The following is a 16638-nucleotide window of genomic DNA, read 5'->3' on the forward strand; positions in this document are numbered from 1 at the left end:
TCTGACAGAAAGCAAATGATTGAGTAAATAAAAAAATACATTCTGCTAGCCTCTTGTATCTAGACTTTTGGAGTATATTTCACTATATAGGAACAGCACACAACCTACTATCCCCCCTATTCTGGAACTCTCTACCACAACATATCAGACTCTCGCCTACCATCGAAACCTTCAAAAAGAACCTGAAGGCCTACCTCTTCCGACAAGCCTACAACCTGCAGTAACCACCGATTGACCTAATCGCTGCACGACCAGCTCTACCCTCATCTACTGTATCCTCACCCATCCCTTGTAGATTGTGAGCCCTCGTGGGCAGGGTCCTCTCTCCTCCTGTACCAGTTGTGACTTGTATTGTTCAAGATTGTATTGAACTATTGTACTTGTTTTATTATGTATACCCCTCCTCACATGTAAAGCGCCATGGAATAAATGGCGCTATATTAATAAATAATAATAATAATAATAACCTCTCACCACACTGTCTCACGAGTAGCTGAAAAGCCAGTCAAGGACAGTTTGCTCTCAACAAAAAGGAGAACACTACTGCTACTCTTGATCCGGCCTAGAGTAATCGCATTAGGATAAGCTGTAGAGAAAAAAAAAGTGACATGTAGAAGAAAACAAATACTTATAAAAAAAATCTGAAAGACTTGGCTTCATAATACTCATCTGGGAGACATTAATTATATATGAGGCTATTTGGTGACTGCTAGTATATTCTGCTGTTGTGTCAAATTTGCATAATGGAAATATTTATGACCTTTCCCTAAATAGACATTTTATCCAATTTGTGGGGTCTGACTTTACTAATAAAGTAAAGACAAGTAAGACATAACAAAGCAGAAATGACTTCAGAGCACCTGTCAAATAGCTGTTCAGTGGGGAGAAAGACGGTGGCTCCCACACTGAACTAATATTGATCACCTATCCTATAGTTTGGTTATCAACATCTAAACATGGAAAAAGCCAGTACCCATATGAATGATAATGATCTTAAAATGTAAATTTTCAGGACATCTACCAAATTTTGCAAGAACTTTTCATGTTGAAATAATCTGTTTTTCGCACAGTTGGAAAACTGAAAGACAGTTTGCCTTTCGATTCAGCTACAATAATGGTTATCATTAAGAGCAGTAAGGCCTCGATTTATAAAAGATTTATTGCTAGAAAACTGGCATGAATATATTAAAAGTCATCAATTTTTGTGCAATGCAGATATACTCAAACATTTAAAAAATGTATATAAATTCGCGCACAACGAGATCAAAGATAAAGTGGACGTAAGTTTAATAGAACAATAAATACATAAACCTGTACACAGACAATCTACAGATATAAGCTTGCACTATTCCCAGAATAAATTCCAACTATAGTAAAGACTCCAAAGCAAAAGATCAACAGTTTGTATGGTAATTATACAACACCGTAAGTTAAACTGAATTGATGTTAATTCTAATTCAATTCGGTTTAACTTACGGTGTATTTATTGTTCTATTAAACTTACATCCACTTTATCTTTGATCTCGTTGTACGCGAATTTATATATATTTTTTATATTACATTTTGTGACAAATAAGTGGTTATTGTCTAAATTCGCAGCAATACGAGACCAATATACTCAGCGCCGCAGTAATTTTTTATAATCATATTCAAACATTTAGCAACTTTTGGTGCTAGTTTGAAGTAGCTCTGCCAAATTAGGATGAGGTGGAACTGGACATGTCACGGCTACACCCACCAGTCATATTCAGCAAATAAGTCAGCTCATCTTACTTCAAAAATGCTACTCCATTAAGAAAATGTGCTGAATTCATTAATGGTGTGCAACTCTTCAAGAATTTGGCCCATTATCCTCCAGCGAGCACTTTGATAAAATTGGCATGGCAACACCAGTCTTAATAAATCGGCCCCTAAATTGTTTAGTTGCAAGTTGAGTAGCAATGTAGAGGTCATATTGTGGGAAAGCTATAGAGAAAAATCTATTCTGTATTTAACAGTACCCATAAGATCATAAAACTAATGACCAATGGATAGACAAATAACTCTATAAGGCATCCCTTTGTGTTGATCTATTGCCCCCTAATGTGGGACCTGAACAATGAGTCAGACATGAATCCCCTAAAGTAGACTGTCTCTCTTTTTCAAGGACCTGGTCACTCAGGTATTTATCAGCCTTTAAAAAAGAAAAAAAAAATCTGAAGAAACCAAAACACAGTTAAAGTTTTTTTCTTCCCCTTCTGTTGTCATATTTGCATAAAAGAAGCTACTTCATATAACAGGGGAGCAGTTGGGACACATTATTGCGCTACAAAGCCTTTTAATTAGATACATTAGTCAAACAATACCTCCATTCGCTGTTGAGTCACATACAGGAGTACAAACTGCAAGCAAAATAGTGGAAAACATATTATAAAAATGTCTTTGTTCAGTAGGACAAAAGAGATTAGCTGGAACGCACACTGTTCCACGATGGTTGCCATATCTCTAGTTTTGTTGAATATAAGTACGGCCATTGTCATTTTCTCCATACGCTGTTAGGCTGATTTAAACTCATAGTACAAGCACAACGTAACCACCTGATTCAGTTTTATAGTTTATATAGAGTTCTAAAAGCTGAACTGTTTCATAACATCAGTTAAAACACATGAAAAAAAACTCCTAAGGCTTACAGTTTAGGAGAAATTATAAAAAAGTATAACTTGATCATTTATATCTTTTTTCCTGTAGACTAAAAAGTTGTAAAATGCACCAGCTTAATAAGAATCTGGCACATTTTTAGATTTTATTTTAAGTATCCACTAATTATGAGTTGACTTTTTGGCAAAAAATTGCGTCAATGTTTACATAAATTTTTTACCTTCTTAAATCCATTCAAGTTACCGTATATACTCGAGTATAAGCCGACCCGAGTATAAGCCGACCCCCCTAATTTTGCCACAAAAAACTGGGAAAACCTAATTGACTCGAGTATAAGCCTAGGGTGGAAATGCAGCATTTACCGGTGAATTTCAAAAATAAAAATAGATCATTATTCCCCCATAGCTGTGCCATATAGTGCTCTGCACCGTTCATATTGCCCCATAGCTGTGCCCCATATAGTGCTCTGCACTGTTCATATTCCCTATTGGCTGTGCCCCATACAGTGCTCTGCACTGTTCATATTCCCCATTGGCTGTGCCTCATACAGTGCTCTGCACTGTTCATATTTCCCATAGCAGTGCCCCATACAGTGCTCTGCACTGTTCATATCTCCCTCTTGGCTGTGCCCCATATAGTGCTCTGCAGCGTTCATATCTCCCCCTTGGCTGTGCCCCATATAGTGCTCTGCACTGTTCATATTCCCTATTGGCTGTGCCCCATACAGTGCTCTGCACTGTTCATATTCCCCATTGGCTGTGCCTCATACAGTGCTCTGCACTGTTCATATTTCCCATAGCAGTGCCCCATACAGTGCTCTGCACTGTTCATATCTCCCTCTTGGCTATGCCCCATATAGTGCTCTGCAGCGTTCATATCTCCCCCTTGGCTGTGCCCCATATAGTGCTCTGCAGCGTTCATATCCCCCCATTGGCTGTGCCCCATATATATGCTCTGCAGCGTTCATATCTCCCCCTTGGCTGTGCCCCATATATGCTCTGCAGCATTCACATATCCCCATAGATGCTCCACATAAATCTGTGCCATGGCCGCTGCTGCTGCAATAAAAAAAAAAAAAAGCCATACTCACCTTGCTGATTGCAGCTCCCAGCGTCCGGTCCCGGCGCCTCCATCTTCCCGGCGTCTCTGCTCTGACTGATCAGGCAGAGGGCGCCGCGCACACTATATGCGTCATCGCGCCCTCTGACCTGAACAGTCAGAGCGCAGACGCCGGGAAGATGGAGGCGCCGGGAAGATGGAGCGACGCCCGGCGTGTGGAACGGGGACAGGTGAATATTACATACTCACCTAGTCCCAGAGATCCTCGCGCTGTCCCTGCCGTCCCACGGTCTTCGGTGCCGCAGCTTCTTTCTCTATCAGCGGTCACCGTTACCGCTAATTAGAGAAATGAATAGGCGGCTCCACCCCTATGGGAGATGGAGCCGCCTATTCATTTCTCTAATGAGCGGTCCCACGTGACCGCTGAAGGGGGGAAGAAGCTGCAGCACAGAAGCCCGTGGGACGGCAGGGCGGGGATCGCTGGGACTAGGTAAGTATGCGTCAGCGCCCTCTCCCCCTCACCCGCCGACCCCACCGCTACCGTGACTCGAGTATAAGCCGAGAGGGGCACTTTCAGCCCAAAAATTTGGCCTGAAAATCTTGGCTTATACTCGAGTATATACGGTATATTTTTTTTTGGCGCTTTTGGTGGCAGTGACAATTCTTTAAAACCAGTATGGTTAGGAATATTTAATTTTTACTGATGATTTTTTTTTTTTTTTTTTTTAAAGGTATTTCTATAGAATTTGAAAAACACCCTCCTAAAAATTTCCAAGTGCAAAATGACACTGAATTAAAAAAGTCAGTAAAAACTCTTGATACTTACACACAAAAAAACCTCTTCTTCCAATTGTTGTTTCAGAATCTAAATGTCTAAATGTCTAAGATTGTGATGTATAAAAGATCAGCAGTGGAAATAAGCGAAATGATACTCTGCAAATTAATTTTGAGTCAACTTTCCCTCAATTTGTAGCTCCCGCCGAAGTAAAAAACTTGCAATTCAATTTCTGCAAATCACTAAAAAAATGGTGCAGTGTTATTTAACACATTGCTTGAGATTCTGACAGAAATAGAAGCTGAGCATGCAATGGTGGAGAATTGTGACAATGTGCCCCTTTTATGAGGGGCCTCGTGGACCCTTAGAACCAGTCATATTAGTAGGAAAACAAAGATGAAACTTCCTGATCTGATTTATGGCATTGATATTTCTCACAGGGATCCAGGACTTATCTTCTGGGCCAAAACCCCTCCGATGCACCAGATATTGTAAAAACCCTCTTACTATATGAGAATACAGAATTCTCTGTACCTCATACTCAAGTTTAGTTTAACTAGAACAAGAAATTGTTAGGGTTGGCAGATTGCACTAAATAGATTTAATGAGGAAGTGCAATCGCAACCTGGGGTCCACCATGCAGGGATGTAAAACTGCAGCTATTGTGAACAATGGCAGAGAATGCAGTGAGCAATTGCTTGCTCGCACTGAGTTAAAAGTCACTCAGTGAGTAGCACATGAAGTAGTCTCACTCACACACAGAAACGAAGCAGATGCTCAGCAATAGAGCCATGTCACTCGCACACAGAAACGAAAGATAAGACGCTAGACACGATCCCTGTTAACTTCACAAAGGATCGAAGCTCACCAACGGAACAGTTAGCAACAGTGGTCAGACAATGACAGCACTCAAACAACTCCTCTCCGGAGGTGCCGGGATTCTAGTGGCTATACGCAAGCCTCGAATCCATACGAATAAACTCCTCTTCAGAGGTGCTGGAATTTTAACGGCTATCAGCCAACCCTGAGCACCTGCAGACACAGACCACACTGTGTCAAAGTACACTCACACATGAGATTAGGTTGATACCAGTGCACCGGCATGCGCCTCTGAAAACCTTTTATACGTGCAGCTTAAGTCCAGTTGGACAGGACCTTGCCCGTGTAGCAATCCGGAGCTGCCACATCACCAGAGCAGCTGACGACCGACCAACCAATGAGACATTGCCACATCACGAGCATGCTCAGTAGGGTTATTTCTGGACTTAGTCTCTAGAGTGTTCGCTCGTCGCTGACTACCACTGGTTACCATAGGCTTGGCAATAACCAGACAAATAGCATGAGCCAGAGCAAGATGTTGAGACTGAAATATATGCTCAGCAGCACCTTCAGCGGTCAAAGCAGAATGGGAGACCACAGATGCAGGCAAGGCTTGGGATATACTCTGTGCAGAGGGAGAATCCCAGCGCTTAACCGAGATGGATTTCTGACTGGACTAACCGGGAATGATATGGTTTGAGGGGGGACTTACGTAATACATGGAGGATTAATAACCTCGATTATCTCATAAGTACTAATAAATCTGGGAACCAGCTTGATCTCATGCTTGATATTTTTTTTGTGGACAACAATACCCAGTCCAAATCTCCAAAGCTTGGGCCTCTAGAACATTTCTTATTAGCAGCTGAGGTCTGATCTCCCTGTGCATTCTTCAAGTTCTCTCTGACTTCAGATTTTTCAACCTCTGAAGCATTCATCACAGTGGTTGAAAACGAATCAAAATGAGGACACAATCCAAGATTACAGAAACAATAGAATGATTTTAATGCATTCCTGATACTGATTATTATTAATAGCAAATTCAGCTAACAGCAGATGATCCACTCAGACAGACTGATTATCAGACACATAACACTGGAAATATTGCTTGAGTGTTTGATTGGTAAATTCTGTTAGGAGTCGAGTTCCCATCGCTGCACAGGGGGAATCTTGAGCCATGTCCGCTGCGGTCTCGCATTCTGCATCAGCCACAGTGGAGCCTGCTCAGCGGAGATGTCAGTCCCAGCGTCTTACTCAGTCTGGTATTGTGCAATGGGTTACTGCTGCCTTTTAAGGCCCTGCTATTGTACCCTTTACTGGTCTGCAGCAAGCAGGCTTTTCTGGGACTAAGACCTGCTTTGCACACACTGAGCATGCCCATGGGACAACCTTTCATTGGAGGTCGAGGGTCACATGCTCAGGCCCTGTAGCAGCTCCCATTGGTCCCCCAGGAAGGTCCTGTAGAGCTGCAACTATAAAACGTTCGCAGGTCCACACAGCCATTCGCTACTGTAAATTATGTATGTGCTCAGGGCCAGTGTGGTCGTGTGTGTGCAGTCAGGGACCCGGCTGAAATAAGCCCCTAGAATGCTAGCACCTCCGGCGAAGAGTTTCATGTGTGTGAATTCAGGGTTGGCTAATAGCCATTAGAATTCCGGCTCCACCGGAGAGGAGCTGCGTGTTTGCATTTGACTGCATGACCACTGTTGGCTCTACTAAGTACCTGTGTTCCCCTGTGAGCGAAATAGGGCACAGCGTTCTCTTTGCTAATGGACTCTGTAAAGTAACAGAGTTCGTTTATACCAATATACTTCACCATCTTACTTAGCAGCGGGTTCTTTCCTGCACGGTGGATCCCGGGTTGCGAATGCACCAAATACTTCTAATAAATATATTCGGTGCGTTCTGCCAACCCTAACAGTACACTAGCGCCAGGATCTGGCTAAGTAATGGTGGATGAACAGCGATTGCAGGGGTACATCCAGCTGCTGGAGGGCCGGTTGGCGTCTCTCGAGCGTGCAACCTCGGCGGTGGATGTTACCACAATAGCTGTTCAGGCTGCTAGCGTGGCTGCAGCAGCTTTACCCACTGCCACCTCTGTTCCAACCTTATCTCACCTCCCATTGCCTGAAAAATACTCTGGTGACAGTAACTCCTGTAGGGGTTTCATGAGCCAGTGTGGTATACATCTCGAGCTCCTGGCTGCACGTTTTCCCTCAGAGCAGGCAAAGGTGGGATTCATAATCTCTCTCCTGTCGGACAGAGCTTTGGAGTGGGCTATGCCGCATTGGGAGTGCAATGATCATGTGGTGCAGAGTGTTTCTCGATTTCTGGGCACTCTGAAACAGGTCTTTTTGGGACGCCACGTCACCCATGATACGGCGCTCCAACTATTGGCATTGACTCAGGGTTGGACCATGGTCAGCCATTTTGCCGTCCACTTCCGGACATTAGCGTCTGAGCTGGAGTGGTCGGATAAAACCCTCATTCTGGTATTTTGGAGGGGTCTGGCTTACCATATAAAGGACACTTTGGCCACTAGGGAGATTCCCGCCACACTGGAGGAGCTCATAGCTATATCAACTCGCATCGACCTTTATTTTCACGAGCGAAGGTTGGAGCGAGCCCAGTGTAGGCAGAGGTTTCGGCTGGCTCCCACCTTCACCAAACCTTTGGAATCTCCGGTCCAGGCGTCCGAGTCACATGAGGCCATTGGGGTGTCACGAGCGGGATCCAAGTCCCGGTCTGCTCGTGCACCTAAGGTCTGTCATGTTTGCCGGCAGTCAGGACATCTTGCCCCCAGGTGTCCTCAGCAGTTGGGGAAACATCAGCGTCTAGTGGCAGTTGGAGGAGGTACACTAGACACAGCGACATTTGTCTCTAAGTTGTCCTTCAAGGGGACAATTACCATAGGCCCATCCACTCTTATGGTAGAGCTATGCGTGGATTCTGGGGCGGAGGGTAATTTTATGTCATCTGCTTTCATCCAGCGACACGCAATACCCCTGGTGATGCTCGCCAAACCAGTAACCATTCGAGTGGTAAATGGGTCGACACTAACCTCACAGATTACACACCAAACCATTCCTTTCACTCTTTCTGTGTCTCCTTCACATCAGGAGATTATCTCTCTCTTAGTCATTCCTGAGGGAATTTATGAGGTCCTGTTGAGGATACCATGACTACGCTATCATTCTCCTCATATAGAGTGGTCCTCAGGGAAAATTTTGGGATGGAGTAAATCCTGTGAGGGTAGATGTCAGAGGGAGTGCATTCAGGTTGCTACAACAGAAGTACCCGCAGATCTTTCCTCTCTCCCCAAGCACTATTGGCCTTATGCGGACGTGTTCTCCAAAAGGGCTGCGGAGATGCTTCCGCCTCATTGCCCCTATAACTGTCCTATTGACCTCTTGCCTGGTGCTGAGCCTCCCCGGGGTCGAGTCTATCCGTTATCTCTCCCAAAGATGGAGGCAATGTCTCAGTACATCCAAGAGAATCTGGCAAGAGGAATCATTAGGAAGTCAGTGTTACCTGAAGGGGCTGGGTTCTTCTTTGTGCAGAAGAAGAGTGGAGAATTACGTCCATGCATAGACTACAGGGGTCTTAATGCCATCACCATTAAGAATAAGTACCCATTACCCCTGATATCTGACCTCTTTGATAGTCTACGGGGAGCAAGGGTATTTACTAAATTAGATCTGCGGGGTGCTTACAACCTGATTCGCATCTGTGAGGCGGATGAATGGAAGACGGCTTTTAACACCAGGGATGGGCACTATAAATATCTGGTGATGCCCTTCAGGCTCTGTAATGCCCCAGCCATTTTCCAAGACTTTGTGAACGACATCTTCCGAGATATGCTCACCACATCGATCACAGTCTATCTGGATGATATTCTCATGTACTCTCCAGATATTGACTCCTATCGGAGAGATGTTCGCAAAGTCTTCAACATCTTACAGGCAAACTCCCTCTACGCCAAGTTGGAGAAGTGAGTGTTTGAGCAGGAGTCCTTGCCTTTCCTTGGTTATATCATCTCTGCCCAGGGTTTGACTGTGGATCCTGCCAAGCTACAGGCTGTGATGGACTGGCAGGAACCCCATTCTCTTAAAGCGGTGCAGTGCTTTATGGGGTTCATTAATTACTATCGCCAGTTCATTCCACACTTCTCAACTTTGGTAGCTCTCTTGGTTGCCTTCACCAAGAAGGGAGAAAAACCCAAGTTGTGGTCGGAGAAGGTCTCCAAGGCCATTCTCTCAATTAAGTCACACTTCGCTAGCCCTCCCATCCTACATCGCCCCGATGTAGATAAGCCATTTATCATGGAGGTGGATGCCTCATCCATTGGTGCTGGAGCAGTCCTTTTCCAAAAGGATGCTCAGGGTCGGAAGCATCCTTTCTTCTTCTCCAAGACCTTTACACCGGCAGAGAGGAATTATTCTATCGGGGACAGGGAGTTGCTAGCCATGAAGTTGGCTTTCTCAGAGTGGAGACACCTCTTGGAGAGAGCTCGCTTTCCCTTCCAAGTGTTCACTGACCACAAGAACTTGGTATATCTACAGACGGCCCAGCGGCTGAATTCTTACCAGGCTAGATTGTCCCTGTTCTTCTCCCGGTTTCATTTTACTCTCCATTTTCTCTCTGGGGAGAAGAACATTTATGCCAACGCTCTCTCCCGCACCATAGTGTCATGATCTGAGGAGGCGGAGGAGCCTCGGCTTATTGTCCCTTCTGAGAGCCTGAGAACTGTGGCTCCGGTTTCGCTAGAGTCCGTGCCACTGGGCAAGACTTTTGTGCCAACGAATTTGCAACCAGAGGTTCTCTCTTGGGCTCACTCGTCCAGAGTGGGTGGACATTTTGGGACCAAGAGGACATCTGGGCTTTTGGCGAGGAAGTACTGGTGGCCGCATATGGCCCGTGACGTCGGAGACTATATTCGGATGTGTGTCTCCTGCGCCCAGAAATGGGCTCCTTGGCAATGGCCTGCTGGGCTACTCTACCCTCTGCCAGTGGCAGACAGGCCCTGGGACATGGTTGGGATGGACTTAGTGGTGGGCTTACCCAAGTCTCGTAGCTGCACCATTATCTGGGTAGTCACCAATCATTTCTCTAAGATGATGCATTTGGTGCCACTTCCATGGTTACCTTCTGCATGGGCCTTGGCGGAGTTGTTCATAAAACATATTTTCCGTTTACATGGAATGCCTGATAAAATTGTCAGCGACCGGGATCCCCAGTTTGCGTCTTGGTTTTGGAGAGAGCTCTGCTGTTTACTCAGCATAGAGCTGAATCGCTCCTCTGCATATCATCCCGAGATGAATGGGTTGGTAGAGAGGACCAACCAATCTCTGGTGACTTACTTGCGACATTTTGTCTCTGCTAGACAGGATGACTGGGCATATTTGCTACCTTGGGCGTAATTTGCCTTGAACAGTGCCGTAGCCGATTCCACTGGCTGGACTCCTTGTCTCCTTAATTACGGCCAGCATCCACGTGTCCCTGTGCCCATGCCCATGTCATCCACTGATTCTAGGGTGGCAGACTGGGCGGTGGAGGCACGTGATATTTGGGACTGCACACAGGATGCCAGCCGGGCCTCCAAGGAGAGAATGAGGGTTTCTGCAGATGCACATTGGCGCCCCTCTCCGGCCTTTGCTCATGGCGACTTAGTGTGGCTCTCCACCCGTAACATCAGGCTGCGAGTTGAGTCCACTAAGTTTGCGCCTCGCTACATTGGTCCTTTCAAGGTTCTGGAACAGGTCAACCCTGTGGTCTACCGTTTGACTATTCCTCCACGCCTTGGTATCACCGACACTTTCACGTTTCTCTCTTAAAGCCCGTTCATTTGTCCCATTTTTCTGAGTCATCTGACGGGAAATCGGGTTCATCCACGGATGAGTTTGAGGTGAATGCTATCGTGGGGTGCAAGGTGGTACGTGGCAAGAAATATTATCTGGTGGACTGGAGGGGTCACGGTCCAGAGGACAGAACCTGAGAACCTGTGGAGAAAATTCGGGCTCCGCTGCTCATTGCAGCTTTTGAGCATAGCGAGGCTCAAGGATGTCCGCTGCGGTCTCCCATTCTGCATCGGCCACAGTGGAGCCTGCTCAGCGGAGACGTCGGTCCCAGCATCTCACTCAGTCTGGTATTGTGCAATGGGATACTGCTGCCTTTTTGGCCCTGCTATTGCACCCACAGATTGCCTCAGACTTCCAATTAACCACATCTACCCCCTTCTTAGTCAAGCCTTGGACAGATTTGGCACGAATGCAGTGCCCAAGGGGGAAAAAGATGTTATAAGTGCCAGGGCGGGCGAATAATGAAGAAATAAGGAATGTCACAGGCAGCGTTGTGGCGTGCTAGACCTGTGTCCCTCATACTGAGCCCTTATAGCCTCTTAGTGTGTGTGCGCAGTTTCAAGGATGAATGTTGACAAGGGTATTAACATAGTCAAAAGAGAGTCTTTACTGTATTCACTTCAAAATACATAGTCAATAGCATTGGTATCACAGTCTTTCATACAAGCTTGAAATTTTAGGTAGCAAGAGAGGTGGTCACCATGATGTTTAAAATGGAATCTTCCCGTTTAATGGCTTAAAATGATTGGCTGACAGCCAGTTATATACCAGGTTAATATCTTAATTCACACAGTCCTTCATTTATATTACTACCAAGGATGGGCCTACACAGTTTGGTTCACTGTGGAAATAGTGTTCACTGCTTACTCACAATTAAGTCCTGATATGGTTCCCTGTCATAAGGCATACAGTAAAAGATGCAGTAGAACATGAGGCACTCGCTGACGGAACCACTAAAGGCGTCGAGTGCAGTAGAAGAGCCCTTGTACATCTCTATCTCTTCTGTCTCTATGAAGACTGAAATGTAAGATTCCCTCCTGGCATAGGCTTGTGGCAGTTTTGTGGCCGATTGAAGATTAAGGGAAGTGGGACCTAATCTGAAGGTAGAGCAGCCTAAGAAGTAGACCTCTCCTCACATGGCTCCTCACAGGAAGGACAGGAACTACTCACCGACTCTTCCCTCAGCAGCTTCAAGAGGTTTCTGCAGGAATCCAAGCTGAGTGTCATGTGACCAAACTCTTGCCCCTTTACACTTTGGACAGTAGATGGCAGTATAGGACAATTTATCGAATTAACCACATACTAGGTTTTTGGTAATCACCAGACAACTATATTTTGCAACAGATAGGAGGAGGTACTGGGACACTACACAATCCACTCAGTCTGGCAAACTCCAGAGAAATCCCCAAACCCTTAAAAGGCATCTGGCTTTATAGGACCAAGAGGAATGCTACCATGAAAGGGCTGCCATGCAGAGGTAGGAATGGTAACCAAGCAGGGTCAGAGCTGAAAGGTCATGTCATGGGCAAAATAAAAATCTGTAGGAATAGCCAGAAACAAGGCAGGGTCAAAACAGGAACACACTTAACAAACCAGGAGGAGAAACACACTGCTAGCCAGGAAACAATAAGCTATATCTGGCAGCTTCCAGCAGCAACCTGAAAGCTTTAGTAGGGTTTGCGCTCTCCAATTGGCTAAAGCGATAAGCAGATAACTTCAGCTTAAAGCACACACACACCCATACTTCCAGATTGAACAGCACTACAAGACCCAGCCACTTTAACCTTAGTGGCTGGACAGAATCTGCCATCCAGACCTTCTGGCTCTGACATTTCCATCACCAACACCATTCACAGAGTGAATATATTGGCACCTGGTGACAGAAACAGAAGTCGCAGGCTCTGGTGGAGATGTGACCACTGTGTTTGGTATCAGCCACACACTTGGTTTGAGTCAATGCCCCACAAATAATGGTGTGCTTGAGCAAAAATGACCAAAAGGGATATTTTTTTCACTATTTTTCATTAAAAAACATGAAAGCCTGTGAGTGCGATATGTTATTAAATGCATTGTTAGTTACTAACATTTACTGTCCATTTCAATGATGTAGTCGCTGCCATTAATAAGATTTTGTTTGTGATAAAGAGCTTACATTGTCGGCTCCCTCCTTATTCGGAAAGCTATTGCACTTACCAAAGAAGCTGCATTGGGAACAGGGACACCTGGAGCGATCCCGATAATCAGATGCTTGGTGCCGCAGCTGCATGTGTAGTGGCTGTGTGACATTCACAACACATACATGGAGAGTATGTGTGCTGTGCTGTGACTGTCACACAGCCATGACACATGCAGCTGCAGTGCTAAACACATGATTATCGGGAGCGCTCCAGATATCCAATGCAGCTTCTTCGGTAAGCGCTATAGCTTGTCAAATAAGCAGGGAACCGATGATGTTCTTTCATCACCGCTTATAAGTAGAGATGGTTGGACACCTGGATGTTTGGGTCCAGCGGGTTTGGCTGGACAGTTACTAAAAGTTCAGGTACCAAAACAGTACCCAGACCCGAACCCGAACCTGGACCTCATTCATTTGAATGGAGGCCCAAACACCACTTCTGATCGGCGGTGAAATCATCCCCGCCAGTCAGAGAGCTGCAGTTCCCACGCTGTCAAAAGACAGCGTGAGTGCTCAGTTGTGACTGGAGGTATAAAGTTTACCTCCAGTCACCAGTCACTGGTGTCAGCTGATGGGACTACAACGCCCATCTTTTGATGCTTGCTGCCGCCAATAACGGCAAGAACAAAAGCGGATGATGAGAGTATTCATCAGCTGGCTCCTGCACTGTAAATAATTTTTTTTTTTTAAATGGCGTGGGTTGCCTTTTTTTTATAACAGCCAGGCAAAACTCACAGCTGGGGGCTGCAACCCTCAGCTATCAGCATCAGCAAGGCTGGTTATCAAGAATAGAGTGGTCCCCACGCCATACTTTTTAATTATTTAAATAAATAATTTTGAAAAATGGTGTGGACAACCAGCCATGCTAAAGCAGACTTCTGGAGACTGGTATTCTCAGGCTAGTAAGAGGCCATGGATATTACCCTTTCCCAGCTTAAAAATAGCAGCCCTCAGCCACCCAGATAAGGCACTCTTATTAGATGTGCCAATTTTGGCACTTTGCCTGGCAATTCCCACTTGCCCTGTAGCGGTGGCAAGTGGGGTAATATTTGTGAGGTAGATGTCAAGCCCACGACTTAATAATGGAGAGGTGTCTATAAGACACCTATCCATTACTGAACCTATATTTGTATGGTAAATAAAGACACAGCCAAAATAAAGTTTTTTTTATTTGAAATAAAGCAAAACACACTTTTACTTTTTGATTTAAAAATAACAGACACAGTTATACTCACCTAAAGCCTAATTCCACTGAATCCCTCATCTTCTATAATAAAACAAAAATAAAAAACAACAATATCCCTCATGTATCCATTGTTCTGTCCCATGCTGTAATCAATGTCTGGGGGATAAACGGTTTTCAACTTGGATGGTGCCAAAATGCGATCGTCCAGACTGAGAACCACTCCCTGATGAAGCGGAGGCGAAACGCGCTTTGGAGTGGTGTGCAGGGGACAGCAGAGTGCCAGATTAATTGGTATGTGACCTTCAATATATACTTCACTGGATTTATCTCAGATATCTTTTTTATTTTGACCATATGGCCACTTGAATATGCTTATTTTTGCAACTCCTGATATATTGCTCTGCCTCACTTTATATTTATGATCAATTTCATATTTTACATTAATTTTACTTCATGAATTCTAATCATGGTTGTGGGTGCACGTGTTTGATTACAATAGTCACTTTACAGCTTTTTATTTTTTATATATTGTGATACTATACATATTTTCATCACGTGGTGAACACTTGTTTTGGAGTTGTTATTGAGATTATCTTTGTTTTTTATATTCTATTATTTTTCCTTATTATAATAATTTTAGTGAGACTTTCTCAGATATTTAGTCCATCTGGCATTCTGTGTCCCCTGTCACACGTGATCTTATCTCTTGTGTTATTTTTTAATGAAGGTTAATGGCTTTTCTACATCAATTCTCCTGTAATATCATGTGTTTTAAATGGTGAGTGTATAATCATATATTATGAATTTTTAATTTCTGATAAAATTGAATATTTTTGATAAAGATATTCTAGCATTGAATACTTTTCTTGAGTGATATATGAGAACCACTTGTGACTGAGCTGCTGCGAGCGCAGCGTCAATGACCGGTGGTGACATCTTCGAGGTTACCTCCAGTCATTGAGGCTGCGTTTCCAGATGAACTGAACTGCCATGACCTCAGCAAAATCCCAGCTAGCACCGTGAAAGTTTTTCTGGTGGGGGTGCCGTTCTATTTTTTTAAAATTATTTGTTAATACTCTCATCAGCCGCTCCTGCTCTCGCTGTTATTAGCGGCACCAGGTATTGGATGATGGGAGATGTAGTCCCATCAGCTGATGCCAGTGACTGGAGGTGAACTTTATACCTCCGATCACAACTGAGCACTCATATTGTTATTAGACAGCGTGGGAACCGCAGCTCTCTGACCGGCGGGGATGATTTCACAGCCGATCAGAAGCAGTGTTTTCCGTGCTGCCATTCCCATGACAGTGAGAATAACATCCGGTGTTCGGGCAGCTGTACCTGAACACTAACATGGACTTCCTGGTGAAGTCCATGTTCGGTGTCCATGCCCAAACAGTAGGGGTTCGGTACGGACGCCGAACTTTACTGTTCAGGATCGCCCATCTCTACTTATAAGGGATACAGACATCGGACACATCATAGTGTTACATAATTATTTTCACTGAATATGTAGACATCACAGCATTGTAATTCATGAAAAATCGATTTGCTGCAATCTTTTTTTTTTTTAAAGTTAGATAAACCTGCTGAATATGCACTACAATAGATGTAATCATCTCGAGGAAAGGTAATTACACAAATTCTCTTAAATTCAGATTTATTTTACTCACTTGTTTTGTAAAAACTCTTGATTTTCTATAAATAACTGATACATACATCATGTTAACTTCTCCCATTTTTCTGTGTACAATGAAATCAAATTCTTTTTTTTTTTACTATCGGCATGAAACTGCGAATAACAATTTCATTCATATCTGAAAAAAAAGAAGACATCTAATATTCACGATAACAAGAGTTTAAATTTGGTTTCATTTCAGAACATTTGCTAATAAATTGATTTTTTTTCCTGTTAGACATTTATTTAAACTGCCGCGATTTATCTCAATTGAGTGAACATTTATTTTCCTGCAGATTGGATTTAAGACCAAGTTAACTTTTCCCAGGCTCCTCCAGAAAGCAATGGCAATAACAAAGTCACATGCCTCTTACTTTCAAAGAAACTTTGAGTCGAAACAATATATTACATTTTTATGTGTCTGTCTTACAAATTGGTATTCCAAATTGT

General features: G+C 44.2%; 1 long non-coding RNA gene across 2 annotated transcripts in view; it reads right to left on the bottom strand.

Moving 5' to 3' along the window:
- The window catches only part of LOC138657616 (uncharacterized), a 409067-nt gene extending 392765 nt beyond the window's left edge, over positions 1–16302 (bottom strand). For both annotated transcript variants that reach the window (XR_011317095.1, XR_011317094.1), the window contains exons 1-2: positions 16184–16302; positions 468–586 (exon numbers count right to left, since the gene is read on the bottom strand). This is a non-coding gene — a long non-coding RNA (uncharacterized lncRNA). The remainder of the gene's footprint in view (positions 1–467; positions 587–16183) is intronic.
- Positions 16303–16638: the final 336 nt, after the last annotated feature.

This window comes from Ranitomeya imitator, chromosome 1 (assembly GCF_032444005.1).
Source record: "Ranitomeya imitator isolate aRanImi1 chromosome 1, aRanImi1.pri, whole genome shotgun sequence".
NCBI lineage: Eukaryota > Metazoa > Chordata > Amphibia > Anura > Dendrobatidae > Ranitomeya > Ranitomeya imitator.